This window comes from Triticum dicoccoides, chromosome 3B (genome assembly GCF_002162155.2).
Source record: "Triticum dicoccoides isolate Atlit2015 ecotype Zavitan chromosome 3B, WEW_v2.0, whole genome shotgun sequence".
In the NCBI taxonomy this organism is placed as follows: Eukaryota; Viridiplantae; Streptophyta; class Magnoliopsida; order Poales; family Poaceae; genus Triticum; species Triticum dicoccoides.
In genome coordinates this window covers 386,975,350-386,991,859 of record NC_041385.1, presented here as the reverse complement: position 1 = coordinate 386,991,859, position 16,510 = coordinate 386,975,350, and positions in this window count along the sequence as shown.

Below are 16,510 nucleotides of genomic sequence, written 5' to 3'. Positions count from 1 at the left end.
CGTTATACCTGGGGGCTTCTTTAACAGAAGCTTATTTATACGGGCCTCATGCCCAACACATGTGTCATACTTCCGCATGTACCTTTTACTCACCATTATATGCATCGATATGACTTAAATTTTGGCCAAGCTGGGTTGCCTGGCTCCTGTGCTTACCCCTATGTTCCCGATTGTTCGGCTAGGAGGTAAAGGGAGCACCTCTGCGATTGTTACTGCCGGGTCAGCCGGATGTGTACCTCAGACTGGGTGAAGCCGAAGGCTAGCGTTCTTAAGGGAATATTCAGTCGGTGACTTGAAAGATGATTTATTACTTATTTATTTATCTGCCCCCAGATGCTTTTTCTGCTCTTTTCACAGTCCGGACATGCACTTTAGGGCATGCCTCCCAGGGAAAGGAACCCCTAATGGAACTATTCTCCCTGGAAGATGTTTCTTACTAACCATGTAATATAACATAGCTAGTTGGGCACTTGTCTGATAAAGCACTTATGACCCCTACGGCTGATCTCCATGCATGCCACGGTTTTTGTATAACCGTGAGGGTATTCAGACACACTCCAGATTGTTGGGTCCCGAGGTTGAAGTGAAAAGGTCCGCAAAGACAAACGATCTACAATCTGGCTAGAAGGCATTTTATATGTCATTTTAAATTACATCGTCAAACTGACTGATTGTACTCCTCTTCAATCCCATCTAACAGGCTATCTAGTTTACAGTCCCATTGGGAATATTTCGCGGCCAACTCTACTTGGCCGTACATCAGGCTCACAGGGATCTCCTTCCCATCGGGCCCCATAGGTCCGACCTCGGCCATGTGGTTTGGATCAGCCTTCGTGTACCGCGTCTTCACCATGGCCCAGGCCTCCCTGGCGCCTTGACGGCAGGCCGATATCTTCCATAGACGGAAGCGCTGCTGTACTCCCTGAAGCTTCTCAGCAAGCCCTCCAAGACCCTCGGGTAGTGAGCCGGAAGGCCATAAGGCCTGAACGACGCCGCTCATCACCTGCCGGACATGTTCGTGCAGTTGCAGCAGCTCGGGAAGAAGGTCACCCGTGGAACCAGGCATTTCCTCCGCCGGACGACCCGTGAGCACACCTACAGACACATTTCTGTCAATCGACTTCCTCGCCAAACTCTTCTTTTCAAAAGAGTTTGCTCAAGCACTTACTGTAAATGCCGCGACGAAGCCGCCGATTCTCCTTTACGGAGTTAGACAGCTGGACCCGAACATCTTTTAGTTCTTCGCCCAGCTGGGTGTTGGCATCTTGGAGTTTGTTCCTCTCCTGCTGCACCCTCATAAGCACCTTCTCGCCGGCCTTCAGCTGGCGCAGCAGATGTTGCTTGTCCGGATCTAGTCCGGCACCCTCTGCAATATTATTGTCAGACTAAACACACACGCCACACTTCATAAACTACTTCTCTTTTTGAAATATGTATTACTAGAGAGGGTCTCTGTGGCTCCCCCGGCGGCGGCTAGTGCGGCCTCAAGTTGGGTCTTGCATTCTTGAAGCTCCTGGGACAGGTGGGTATTCTTCTCCGTAAGATCCTGCATAACAGATGATCCTTAAATCAGTTAGTTTAACTATTTTAAGTCTCGGGGGCTACTGGCATATATAACTATTAAAATTCCTCACCCGTATGTCTTTCACAAACTGCTCCGTGGCTCTGGTTAAACCATCTTGAGTAGCACGGAGGTGCGCGTCTCCCGCATTAAAGGCATTCAACGCCTCTGGGGAGAAACACGCGTCACGAAGAACTGTCCGATGGCGCCTGTGATTCATGGCGCTCCTCACCTCAGACCTGGTGGCGGACAACCTGTCGGCATCCTCCGTTGGAGGAGCATCCGGCTCGCGCCTTGCGCTCGCCTCCCCCTCCGGACTAGGTGTTGGAGCCTGGCTGGCGGAGGCTTGGTTGGCAACCTCTCCGGGCACAGTCCAGCGAGCGCTCTTTCTCCTGGAAGAATCATGAGCATTAATATACCTCCCAGGAGTCTTTCCCTTAAAGACAATGGTGCACCATACCTTTGCGGCGACGTTTCGATTCGTGCCGCACTCCTCTTTCGCCTGCTGGGCCGCACTGACCCTGGTTGGTCAGTCGCCGCAGGCTCGGCTTCCCGCCGTAAAGGCACCTCCTGTGAAGCACCGTTGGTACATGGTGGTCAGAAATAAGCATTAAAAAGGTAATGGTGTCAGGACTTCGGTCATACTCACCTGGGAAGCCGGAGATAAACCGGGGTAGTCAGCCGTAATGGCGACTAGAGCATTGTCTATGCTGAGTTAGTGGAACACCCCGTCAATCAGTTCCACCATTATGTTCGGATCCTCTCCGGAGGTCGGATCAAGGGATCTTCCCAGATCCTCGGGTTGTGGAGTCGGGCTTTCTATGCCCTCCACATCCCGGCGCAGTTCCTGCGTCGAAGTCATAAAGTAAGACACTTATCTTTGAAAGCACGGATCGGATATGTAAACGTCTGCTTACCCAGCTCCGAGGGTTATTCATGGAGAATCCATTCAATGGACTCGTGCGGAGGAAGTCCTCCTTCTCCCCCTTGTACAAGCCGGACAGGATCTTCACCAGATCGGCGGCCGATCCCGGCCCCTTGCGGCCATGACGAGTGGCGTCATTCTCCCCGTTGAAATCCCACATGGGATGGCCCCTATATTGGAACGGCTGCACCTCTCGCATAATGCATGTGGCCATGACTCCAGTCATGGTCAATCCGGAATGGGCCAGTAACCTTATCCGGACCATCAGATATTGGACGCTCCTGTCATCTTCCCGTTGAGGGCTCCGCGGGCGCCAACTCAGGCGTTTCTTCAGAGGAGAGTGGCTAAACTCTGGGAGACCGATCCGAACTGGATCCGGCAACGGGGCGTCTTCCATATAGAACCACTCCGAAGGCCAGTCTTCGGACGCCTTCTTCGGGGTTCCGGATAGATATCCGGTCCCGGCGATGCGCCATATTTCGGCTCCGCCCACTTGATATATCGACCCCTCGTGACAACAGGGTACGAGGCAAAACAATCTCTTCCACAGCGCAAAATGGGGCTCGATGCCCAAGAACAGCTCGCAAAGAGCTACAAAGCCCGCGATATGCAAAATGGAGGCAGGTGTGAGGTGGTGAAGTTGGAGTCCATAGAACTCCAGGAGCCCCTGGAGAAACGGATGCATGGGAAATTCGAGTCCCCTTATTAGGCAGGGGACGAAGCATACCCGCTCTCCTTTAGAGGGATTGGGGACGCTCTCCGCCTGCTTCCCACCCTTGTAGGTGGCCAGTCCGGCTCGAACCGGAACCATAAAGGCTGGGGGAAGGTATCCCTCTGCTTGGAGCGTCACTAACTCTCTATGCGGGACTGAACATCTCCCCCAATCTCCTGGCTAAGGACTGGGAGTGCGAGAGGAGGAGCCGCATCAACTGTCCATGTTGGAATGGATTTTTGTCAGATGCGCTTCAATGAGTACTTGCGGAAGGAGCATGGTGTGATTCGGATCTGGATTCTCGCCTCTCTTATAGGCGGCTTATTCGCGCAGCTAGGGGGCTAAAACGTAAAAATACCCTGGCTTTTCGCATTCATACGGCATGTGGAAGAAGGCCATTATTGGACGCGGAAGCCAAGGAGCGCAACATTTATAAGGAAACCGGACACTATTCGGCAAACACATGGAATATGGAGGAGAACCCGCCTTGCAAACGCCAAAGACAATATACGCACCGGACTCGTCGTCATTGAAGCCTGGTTCGGGGGCTACTGAGGGAGTCCTGGACTAGGGGTGTCCGGATAGCCAAACTATCATCATCGGCCGGACTCCAAGACTATGAAGATACAAGATTGAAGACTTCGTCCCGTGTCCAGATGGGACTTTCCTTGGCGTGGAAGGCAAGCTTGGCGATACAGATACGTAGATCTCCTACCATTGTAACCGACTCTGTGTAACCCTAGCCCTCTCCGGTGTCTATATAAACCGGATGGCTTTAGTCCATAGGACGAACAACAATCATACCATAGGCTAGCTTCTAGGGTTTAGCCTCCTTGATCTTGCGGTAGATCTACTCTTGTAATACCCACATCATCAATATCAATCAAGCAGGACGTAGGGTTTTACCTCCATCAAGAGGGCCCGAACCTGGGTAAAACATCGTGTCCCTTGTCTCCTGTTACCATCCGCCTAAATGCACAGTTCGGGACCCCCTACCCGAGATCCGCCGGTTTTGACACCGACACACATCGTCCTAATTTTTCAGAATTTTTGGAGTTACAGAAGTATTCGAAGTAGTCAGATTGCTACAGACTGTTCTGTTTTTGACAGATTCTGTTTTCTTTGCGTTGTGTGCTTGTTTTGATGATTCTATGATTTTCTTTGAAGAGTTTTTGCCATAGAAAAGTTGGAATACAGTAGATATAATGCAAAAATAAAATATGAATGGGTTTGCAACAATACTTATAGTAGTGGTTTGCTTTCTTATACTAACGGATCTCATGAAGGTTTTGTTGAGTTTTGTGTGATTGAAGTTTTCAAGTTTTGGGTGATCTTATGATGTATGAAGGAATAAGGATTAGCAAAAGGCTAAGCTTGGGGATGCCCGAGGCACCCCAAGATAATATTCAAAGAAGTATCAAGCAACTAAGCTTGTGGATGCCCCCGAGTGGCATCCCCTCTTTCTTCTAACAACCATCGGTATTTTACTTGGAACTATATTTTTATTCGTCACATATTATGAGTTTTCCTTGGAGCATCTTGTATGATATGAGTCTTTGCTTGTTTTGCGTTGTGTTTTAAATCTTGCATCCTTGCTGGACACACCTTTTTGAGAGAGCCAAAAATTATGCTATGCTTTCTCCTATGCTTCACTTAAATTTTTAGAGCCTTGGAATTGCTCTAGTGCTTCACTTATATCTTTTTGAGCATGGTGTGCTTTGTTAGTTTTGAAGAAATGCTCTCATGCTTCACTTAGATTTATTTGGGAGTTCGTAGAATTTTTAAGAAATTCTCTCTTGCTTCACTTAGATTATTTTGAGAGAAAGAAATATTATGCTCATGTTCTTCACTTAAATTTGTTTGAGCTTATTAAAAGCAACATATGAAAATAGTCCCAAATTGATAGATATCCAAGGAGGATATAATAAAAACTTTCATGAAGATCATTGGACAAACTAAACTTAGTTCTTAGTAATGGTTTTGAGATATGACAATATGATATGTGAGTCATGTTGATGAGTAATTATGCTTTAGTAAGAATATTGATGTTAAGGTTTGTGATTCCCTATGCAAGCACAAAAGTCAATAGTTATGCAATGAAATTTATATCCTACTTGTGGTGCATTATTTGGTGTTACTTATGCTTAATGCTTGGGTATGAGATTTTTTGTTTCTTGGTTGGTCGCTTCTCAATCATTTTGCTAGCCTTCATTTTGCACTAAGTACGCTCACTACTTGTGCATCCAAAACCCTTTGAACCAGTTTTGCCATATGAGTCCACTATACCTACCTATATGCGGTATTTCTGTGCCGTACTAAGAAAATTTGATGTGCCATCTCTAATTTTCAAAATAAATTTCTCTTTTGTGTGCTCGTACCGCTCGCGAGGCGGTGAGGGGTGGCCGATATTTTCCATGCTAGATGGGTTATTCTCACGATGAGTGTTTATTCACTTGTCATTGCACAAGAGTACAACAAAGGTATTAGGGATGCCCAGTCCCGAAATGAAAAAATGAATTTACTTTATGTTGTCAAATAATAAATTCCTTGGAAAGTATTGGTATGGAGGGCACCCATAGATACGGACAAGCCCTGGAAAGTGAAAGTATGGTGGAAAAAGGAATAAACTGTTGGGGAACGTAGTAATTTCAAAAAAATTCCTACGCACATGCAAGATCATGGTGATGCATAGAAACGAGAGGGGAGAGTGTTGTCCACGTACCCTCGTAGACCGTAAGCGGAAGCGTTATGACAACGCGGTTGATGTAGTCGTACGTCTTCACGATCCGACCGATCCAAGTACCGAACGTACGGCACCTCCGAGTTCAGCACACGTTCAGCTCGATGACGTTCCCCGGGCTCCAATCCAGCACAGCGTCGGGGATGAGTTCCGTCATCACGACGGCGTGGTGACGATGATGATGTTCTACCGGCACAGGGCTTCGCCTAAACTCCGTGACGATATGACCGAGGTGGAATGTGGTGGAGGGGAGCACCGCACACGGCTAAGGAACGATCCGTAGATCAACTTGTGTTTCTATGGGGTGCCCCCTGCCCTCGTATATAAAGGAGTGGAGGAGGGGGAGGGCCGGCCCTCTCTATGGCGCGCCCTAGGGGAGTCCTACTCCCACCGGGAGTAGGATTCCCCCTTTCCTAGTAGAACTAGGAGCCCTTCCATGTAGTAGGAGTAGGAGAGAAGGAAAGGGAAGAGAGAAGGGAAGGAAGGAGGGGGTGCGGCCCCTCCCCCTAGTCCAATTCGGACTAGGCTTTGGGGGGGCGCGCGGCCTGCCCTAGGCAGCCACTCTCTCTTTCCCGTATGGCCCAATAAGGCCCAAAACTTCTCCCCGGCGAATTCCCGTAACTCTCCGGTACTCCGATAAATACCCGAATCACTCGAAACCTTCCCGAACTCCGAATATAGTCGTCCAATATATCGATCTTTACGTCTCGACCATTTCGATACTCCTCGTCATGTCCCCGATCTCATACGGGACTCCAAACTCCTTCGGTACATCAAAACTCATAAACTCATAATATAACTGTCATCGAAACCTTAAGCGTGCGGACCCTACGGGTTCGAGAACTATGTAGACATGACCTAGAACTATTCTTGGTCAATAACCAATAGCAGAACCTAGATGCCCATATTGGCTCCAACATATTCTACGAAGATCTTTATCGGTCAAACCGCATAACAACATACTTTGTTCCCTTTGTCATCGGTATGTTACTTGCCCGAGATTCGATCGTCGGTATCCAACACCTAGTTCAATCTCGTTACCGGCAAGTCTCTTTACTCGTTACATAATGTATCATTCCATAACTAACTCATTAGCTACATTGCTTGCAAGGCTTATAGTGATGTGCATTACCGAGAGGGCCCAGAGATACCTCTCCGACAATCGGAGTGACAAAACCTAATCTCGAAATATGCCAACCCAACATGTACCTTCGGAGACACCTGTAGTACTCCTTTATAATCACCCAGTTACGTTGTGACGTTTGGTAGCACCCAAAGTGTTCCTCCGGTAAACGGGAGTTGCATAATCTCATAGTTACAGGAACATGTATAAGTCATGAAGAAAGCAATAGCAATATACTAAACGATCAAGTGCTAGGCTAACGGAATGGGTCATGTCAATCACATCATTCTCCTAATGATGTGATCCCGTTAATCAAATGACAACTCATGTCTATGGTTAGGAAACATAACCATCTTTGATTAATGAGCTAGTCAAGTAGAGGCATACTAGTGACTATATGTTTGTCTATGTATTCACACATGTATCATGTTTCCGGTTAATACAATTCTAGCATAAATAATAAACATTTATCATGAAATAAGGAAATAAATAATAACTTTATTATTGCCTCTAGGGCATATTTCCTTCAGTCTCCCACTTGCACTAGAGTCAATAATCTAGTTCACATCGCTATGTGATTTAACACCAATATTCACATCTGCATGTGATTAATACCCATAGTTCACATCATCATGTGATCAACACCCAAAGGGTTTACTAGAGTCAATAACCTAGTTCACATCGCTATGTGATTAACACCCAAAAGAGTACTAAGGTATGATCATGTTTTGCTCGTGAGAGAAGTTTAGTCAACGGGTGTGTCACATTCAGAGCCGTATGTATTTTGCAAATATTCTATGTCTACAATGCTCTGCATGGAGCTACTCTAGCTAATTGCTCCCTCTTTCAATATGTATCCAGATTGAGACTTAGAGTCATCTGGATCGGTGTAAAAACTTGCACCGATGTAACTCTTTACGACGGGCTCTTTTATCACCTCCATAATCGAGAAGTATTTCCTTAGTCCTCACTAAGGATATTCTTGACCGCTGTCCAGTGATCTACTATTAGATCAAAATTGTATTCCTTTGCCAAACACAGAGCAAGGTATACAATAGGTCTGGTTCACAGCATAGCATACTTTATAGAACCTATGACTGAGGCACAGGGAATGACTTTTCATTCTCTTTCTATTTTCTGCCATGGTCGGGTCTTGAGTCTTACTCAACTTCACACCTTGCAGCACAGGCAAGAACTCCTTCTTTGACTGTTCCATTTTGAACTATTTCAAAAATTTATCAAGGTATGTACTCATTGAAAAATCTTATCAAGCGTCTTGATCTATCTATATAGATCTTGATGCTCAATGTGTAAGCAGCTTCACTGAGGTCTTGCTTTGAAAAACTCTTATTCAAGTATCCTTTCATGCTATCCAAAATTTCCATATCATTTCCAATTAACAATATGTCATCCACATATAATATTAGAAATGCTACAGAGCTCCCACTCACTTTCTTGTAAATACAGGCTTCTTCAAAAGTCTGTATAAAACCATATGCTTTGATCAACTCATCGAAGCATATATTCCAACTCCGAGATGCTTGCACCAGTCCATTGATGGATCGCTAGAGCTTGCACATTTTGTTAGCACCTTTAGGATTGACAAAATCTTCTGGTTGCATCATATACAACTCTTCTTTAAGAAAACCATTAAGGAATGCAGTTTTGACATCCATTTGCCAGATTTCATAAAATGTGGCAATTGCTAACATGATTCAGACAGACTTAAGCATCGATACGAGTGAGAAAATCTCATCGTATTCAACACCTTGAACTTGTCGAAAACCTTTTGCAACAAGTCGAGCTTTAGTAGATAGTAACACCACTATCAATGTCCGTCTTCCTCTTGAAAATCCATTTATTTAACATGGCTTGCTGATCATCGAGCAAGTCAATCAAATTCCATACTTTGTTCTCATAGATGGATCTCATCTCAGATTTTATGGCCTCAAGCCATTTCGTGGAATCTGGGCTCATCATCGCTTCCTCATAGTTCGTAGGTTCATCATGGTCTAGTAACATGACTTCCAGAACAGGATTACCGTACCACTCTGGTGCAGATCTTACTCTGGAAGACCTACGAGGTTCTGTAGTAACTTAATCTGAAGTTTCATGATCATCATCATTAACTTCCTCACTAATTGGTGCAGTAGTCACAGGAACAGATTTCTGTGATGAACTATTTTCCAATAAGGGAGCAGGTACAGTTACCTCATCAAGTTCTACTTTCCTCCCACACACTTCTTTCGAGAGAAACTCCTTCTCTAGAATGGATCCATTCTTAGCAATGAATGTTTTGCCTTCGGATCTGTGATAGAAGGAGTACCCAACAGTTCCCTTTGGGTATTCTATGAAGACGCACTTCTCCGATTTGGGTTCGAGCTTATCAGGTTGAAAACCTTTTTCATATAAGCATCGCAACTCCAAACTTTAAGAAACGATAGCTTAGGTTTACTGCTAAACCATAGTTCATACGGTGTCGTCTCAACGGATTTAGATGGTGCCCTTTTAACGTGAATGCAGCTGTCTCTAATGCATAACCCCAAAACAATAGTGGTAAATCAGTAAGAGACATCATAGATCGCACCATATCCAATAAAGTGCGGTTACGACGTTCGGACACACCATAACGTTGTGGTGTTCCAGGTGGCGTGAGCTGTGAAACTATTCCACATTGTTTTAATTGAAGACCAAACTCATAACTCAAATATTTGTCTCCGCGATCAGATCGCAGAAACTTTATTTTCTTGTTACGATGATTTTTCCACTTCACTCTGAAATTCTTTGAACCTTTTAACTATTTCAGACTTATGTTTCATCAAGTAGATATACCCATATCTGCTCAAATCATCTTGTGAAGGTCAGAAAATAACGATACTTGCCACGAGCATCAACACTCATTGGATCGCATACATCGGTATGTATTATTTCCAATAAGTCAGTAGCTTGTTCCATTGTTCCGGAGAACGGAGTTTTAGTCATCTTGCCCAAAAGGCACGGTTCGCAAGCATCAAATGATTCATAACCAAGTGATTCCGAAAATCCATCTTTATGGAGTTTCTTCATGCGCTTTACACCAATATGACCCAAACGGCAGTGCCACAAATAAGTTGCACTATCATTATTAACTTTGCATCTTTTGGCATCAATATTATGAATATGTGTATCACTACGATCGAGATCCAACAAACTATTTTCATTGGGTGTATAACCATTGAAGGTCTTATTCATGTAAACAGAATAACAATTATTCTTTAACTTCAAATGAATAACTGTATCGCAATAAACATGATCAAATCATATTCATGCTCAACGCGAACGCTAAATAACATTTATTTAGGTTTAACACTAATCCCGAAAGTATAGGGAGTGTGTGATGATGATCATATCAATCTTGGAACTACTTCCAACACTCATCGTCACTTCCCCTTCAACTAGTCTCTGTTTATTCTGTAACTCCTGTTTTGAGTTACTAATCTTAGCAACCGAACAAGTATCAAATACTCAGGGGCTACTATAAACACTAGTAAGGCACACATCAATAACCTGTATATCAAATATACCCTTGTTCACTTCGCCATCCTTATTATCCACCAAATATTCAGGGCATTTCCGCTTCCAGTGACCATTTCCTTTGTAGTGTAATCACTTAGTCTTAGGCTTAGGTCCAGACTTGGGTTTCTTCACTTGAGTAGCAACTTGCTTGCTGTTCTTCATGAAGTTCCCCTTCTTCCCTTTGTCCTTTATCTTGAAACTAGTGATCTTGTCCACCATCAACACTTTTGATGTTTTTCTTTGATTTCTACCTTCGTCAATTTCAGCATCACGAAGAGCTCGGGAATCGTTTTCGTCATCCCTTGCATTATAGTTCATCACGAAGTTCTACTAACTTGGTGGTGGTGACTAGAGAATTCTGTCAATCACTATCTTATCTGGAAGATTAACTCCCACTTGATTCAAGCGATTGTAGAACCCAGACAATCTGAGCACATGCTCACTAGTTGAGCGATTCTCCTCCATCTTTTAGCTATAGAACTTGTTGGAGACTTCATATCTCTCAACTCGGGTATTTGCTTGAAATATTAACTTCAACTCCTGGAACATCTCATATGGTCCATGACGTTCAAAATGTTTTTGAAGTCCCGATTCTAAGCCATAAAGCATGGTGCACAAAACTATCAAGTAGTCATCATATTGAGCTAGCCAAACGTTCATAACGTCTGCATCTGCTCCTGCAATAGGTCCGTCACCTAGCGGTGCATTAAGGACATAATTCTTCTTTGCAGCAATGAGGATAAACCTCAGATCACGGATCCAATATGCATCATTGCTACTAACATCTTTCAACACAATTTTCTCTAGGAACATCAAAATAAACATATGAAAGCAACAACGCAAGCTATTGATCTACAACATAATTTGCAAAATACTACCAGGACTAAGTTCATGATAAATTAAAGTTCAATTAATCATATTACTTAAGAACTCCCACTTAGATAGACATCCCTCTAATCCTCTAAGTGATTACGTGATCCATATCAACTACACCATGACCGATCATCGTGTGAGATGGAGTAGTTTTCAATGGTGAACATCACTATGTTGATCATATCTACTATATGATTCATGCTCAACCTTTCGGTCTCCGTGTTCCGAGGCCATATCTGTATATGCTAGGCTCGTCAAGTTTAACCTGAGTATTCTGCGTGTGCAACTGTTTTGCACCCGTTGTATTTGAACGTAGAGCCTATCACACCCGATCATCACGTGGTGTCTCAGCACGAAGAACTTTCGCAATGGTGCATACTCAGGGAGAACACTTCTTGATAATTAGTGAGAGGCCATCTTAAAATGCTACCGTCAAACAAAACAGAATAAGATGTATAACAGATAAACATCATATGCAATCAAAATATGTGACATGATATGGCCATGATCATCTTGCGCCTTTGATCTCCATCTCCAAAGTACTGTCATGATCTCTATCGTTACCGGCACGACACCATGATCTTCATCATCTTGATCTATATCAATGTGTCGTCACATGGTCGTCTCGCCAACTATTGCTCTTGCAACTATTGCTATCGCATAGCGATAAAGTAAAGCAATTATTTGGTACTTGCATCTTATGCAACAAAGAGACAACCATAGGGCTTCTGCCAGTTGCCGATAACTTCAAAAAAACATGATCATCTCATACAACAACTTATTTCTCATCACGTCTTGACCATATCACATCACAACATGCCCTGCAAAAACAAGTTAGATGTCCTCTACTTTGTTGTTGCAAATTTTACGTGGCTGCTATGGGCTGAGCAAGAACCGTTCTTACCTACGCATCAAAACCACAACGATAGTTCGTCAAGTTGGTGCTGTTTTAACCTTCGCAAGGACCGGGCGTAGCCACACTCGGTTCAACTAAAGTTGGAGAAACAGACACCCGCTAGTCACCTGTGTGCATAGCACGGCGGTAAAAACAGTCTCGCGTAAGCGTACGCGTAATGTCGGTCCGGGCCGCTTCATCCAACAATACCGCTGAAAAAAAAGTATGACATGCTGGTAAGCAATATGACTTGTATCGCCCACAACTCACTTATGTTCTACTCGTGCATATAACATCAACGCATAAAACCTAGGCTCGGATGCCACTGTTGGGGAACGTAGTAATTTCAAAAAAATTCCTACGCACACGCAAGATCATGGTGATGCATAGCAACGAGAGGGGAGAGTGTTGTCCACGTACCCTCGTAGACCGTAAGCAGAAGCGTTATGACAACGCGGTTGATGTAGTCGTACGTCTTCACGATCCGACCGATCCAAGTACCGAACATACGGCACCTCCGAGTTCAGCACACGTTCAGCTCGATGACGTTCCCCGGACTCCAATCCAGCAAAGCGTCAGGGATGAGTTCCGTCAGCACGACGGCGTGGTGACGACGATGATGTTCTACCGGCGCAGGACTTCGCCTAAACTCCGCGACGATATGACCGAGGTCGAATGTGGTGGAGGGGGGCACCGCACACGGCTAAGGAACGATCCGTAGATCAACTTGTGTTTCTATGGGGTGCCCCCTGCCCTCGTATATAAAGGAGTGGAGGAGGGGGAGGGCCGGCCCTCTCTATGGCGCGCCCTAGGGGAGTCCTACTCCCACCGGGAGTAGGATTCCCCCTTTCCTAGTAGAACTAGGAGCCCTTCCATGTAGTAGGAGTAGGAGAGAAGGAAAGGGAAGAGAGAAGGGAAGGAAGGAGGGGGTGCGGCCCCTCCCCCTAGTCCAATTCGGACTAGGCTTTGGGGGGGCGCGCGGCCTGCCCTAGGCAGCCACTCTCTCTTTCCCGTATGGCCCAATAAGGCCCAAAACTTCTCCCCGGCGAATTCCCGTAACTCTCCGGTACTCCGATAAATACCCGAATCACTCGGAACCTTTCCGAACTCCGAATATAGTCGTCCAATATATCGATCTTTACTTCTCGACCATTTCGAGACTCCTCGTCATGTCCCCGATCTCATCCGGGACTCCGAACTCCTTTGGTACATCAAAACTCATAAACTCATAATATAACTGTCATCGAAACCTTAAGCGTGCGGACCCTACGGGTTCGAGAACTATGTAGACATGACCTAGAACTATTCTTGGTCAATAACCAATAGCGGAACCTGGATGCCCATATTGGCTCCTACATATTCTACGAAGATTTTTATCGGTCAAACCGCATAACAACATACTTTGTTCCCTTTGTCATCGGTATGTTACTTGCCCGAGATTCGATCGTCGGTATCCAACACCTAGTTCAATCTCGTTACCGGCAAGTCTCTTTACTCGTTACATAATGCATCATTCCGTAACTAACTCATTAGCTACATTGCTTGCAAGGCTTATAGTGATGTGCATTACCGAGAGGGCCCAAAGATACCTCTCCGACAATCGGAGTGACAAAACCTAATCTCGAAATACGCCAACCCAACATGTACCTTCGGAGACACCTGTAGTACTCCTTTATAATCACCCAGTTACGTTGTGACGTTTGGTAGCACCCAAAGTGTTCCTCCGGTAAACGGGAGTTGCATAATCTCATAGTTACAGGAACATGTATAAGTCATGAAGAAAGCAATAGCAATATACTAAACGATCAAGTGCTAGGCTAACGGAATGGGTCATGTCAATCACATCATTCTCCTAATGATGTGATCCCGTTAATCAAATGACAACTCATGTCTATGGTTAGGAAACATAACCATCTTTGATTAATGAGCTAGTCAAGTAGAGGCATACTAGTGACTATATGTTTGTCTATGTATTCACACATGTATCATGTTTCCGGTTAATACAATTCTAGCATGAATAATAAACATTTATCATGAAATAAGGAAATAAATAATAACTTTATTATTACCTCTAGGGCATATTTCCTTCATAAACTTTATTTTCTATTTGGGAACCGCCTATGATGTATCTAGAATGGAATTTGTTGGGAGCTCTAAGTCGTTTTCATTGGTGGGAAAAATATGCCTCCCAAAATGTTTTTATCTCTCAATTTTCTCTTTGAGCTCTGGCACCTCTACAAATCCCTACTTCCCTCTGTGAATGGCCTTTCTTTTACTTTATGCAATTTTTATTTTTGAACTTGAGTCTCCATCTTCTTTTATAAAGCACCAACTAAGGGGCACTATGATCGTATTTGAGCATTGGTTGTAGCTAATATTCAAGTGTGTTACATGAATGGATTAATGATTGAGCATAATGGGCTAGGGATAACTTGCTTTAGTGTCGATATTTTGAAAGACATGGTTGCCTGTTGGTATGCTTCAGTATTAAAGTCTTCATGTCACAACTAGACTATTGCTTTGAACCATATAAAAGTCCAAATGTCCATGCTATAAAGAAAAGATTATGTGATGAACATGTTAGGTAGCATTCCACATCAAAAATTCTGTTTTTATCATTTACCTACTCGAGGACGAGCATGAATTAAGCTTGGGGATGCTGATACGTCTCCAAGGTATCTATAATTTTTGATTGTTCCATGATGTTATATTATCATTCTTGGGTGTTTTACAATCATTTTATAGTCATTTTATATCATTTTTGGTACTAACCTATTGACATAGTGCCCAGTGCCAATTGTTGTTTTCTGCTTGTTTTTTACATCGCAGGAAATCAATACCAAACGGAGTCCAAACGCAGCGAAACTTTTTGTGGATTTTTTTGACCAGAAGACATCCAGTGGGCCGAAGAAGTACCAGAGAGGGAGCCCGAGGGGGGAACAAGACACCACGGCGCGCCTGGCCCCAGGTGCACCCAGGTGGGTTGTGCCCACCTCGGTGGCCTCCCACACCGCCTCTTTGCTCTATAAACTAGTTGACCTGTTGCGCCAAATGGCGCAGAGACCTGCTGAAAACATGTTGTCGATGAAAATAGTTTCATGCCGCAAGAACCTTCAACTAAAGCCATGTTCGCGATGAAAATAGTTTCCTTTACTAAGGACAGGCCATGTATATACAGTCAGTTTAGTTGTGGTCTGCTAAATCCATATGCGCCTTAAAAAATATGGTTTAATTTGCAGAGCCTCATGTGTTTCAAGTATGAATAAGAACTACAAACTCTTTTTGTGCGATTCAAACACATTTCTAGAGTTTTTATTTCTTAGAGGAGGCCGGGCCGGGCTTCGGGCCGGGCCAAACAAAGCCCGTTGCAAAAAACCTGGGCCCGAGCCCGGCCCGGCCGTCGGGCCTAGATTTCAGGCCCGAGCCCGGCCATCAGTTAAAAAGCCCGACGGGCCTCGGGCCACGGGCCGGGCCTCTTCGTTAAATGGCAAATATGGCAAGCCCGAGCCCGGCCCGGCCTGGCCATCGGGCCTAAAAATCAGGCCCAAGCCCGGCCCATGGGCAAGGTCGGGCCGGGCCGGGCCGTCCGGGCCGGGTTTCCCATGGCCAGGTCTAGAGAGAAGCATACCCCTCTCTCATTATGATTATTATTAAAAGGTATTAAGTTCAAAATAGACAATTTCATTTACTTGAAGCACTTGAAGAAAGAGAACTTAGACATACTTTTACGCAATGCTCATTTAACCTATGAAGAACTACGCAATGCTCATTTAACCTGTGAAGGACAAAAATATTCCACCGTCTCTGAATGATGAACTAAACTAAATAAGAAATATATACAGTAAATTCATTCAAAGTAGAAAAGGGATCTTACATCAAATAAGGCATTACAACAAACATGGTGTTATCTTAGTAAAAGAAATTACATCATTAGAAGAGAAAAGGGAAGAAAACCAAACATGAGATTGAGATTAATACATCTAGGAGGAGGTCATAGACATCACTATGATCATTTTGCGGCCTGGGGAGCAAAGGATCCTTGGTTTTTATATGCCTTCAACTCCTTGCGAAGACCCTGCAGCCATCACAATCATTCATGACACAAAGAGGGGAAACAAACACCTCA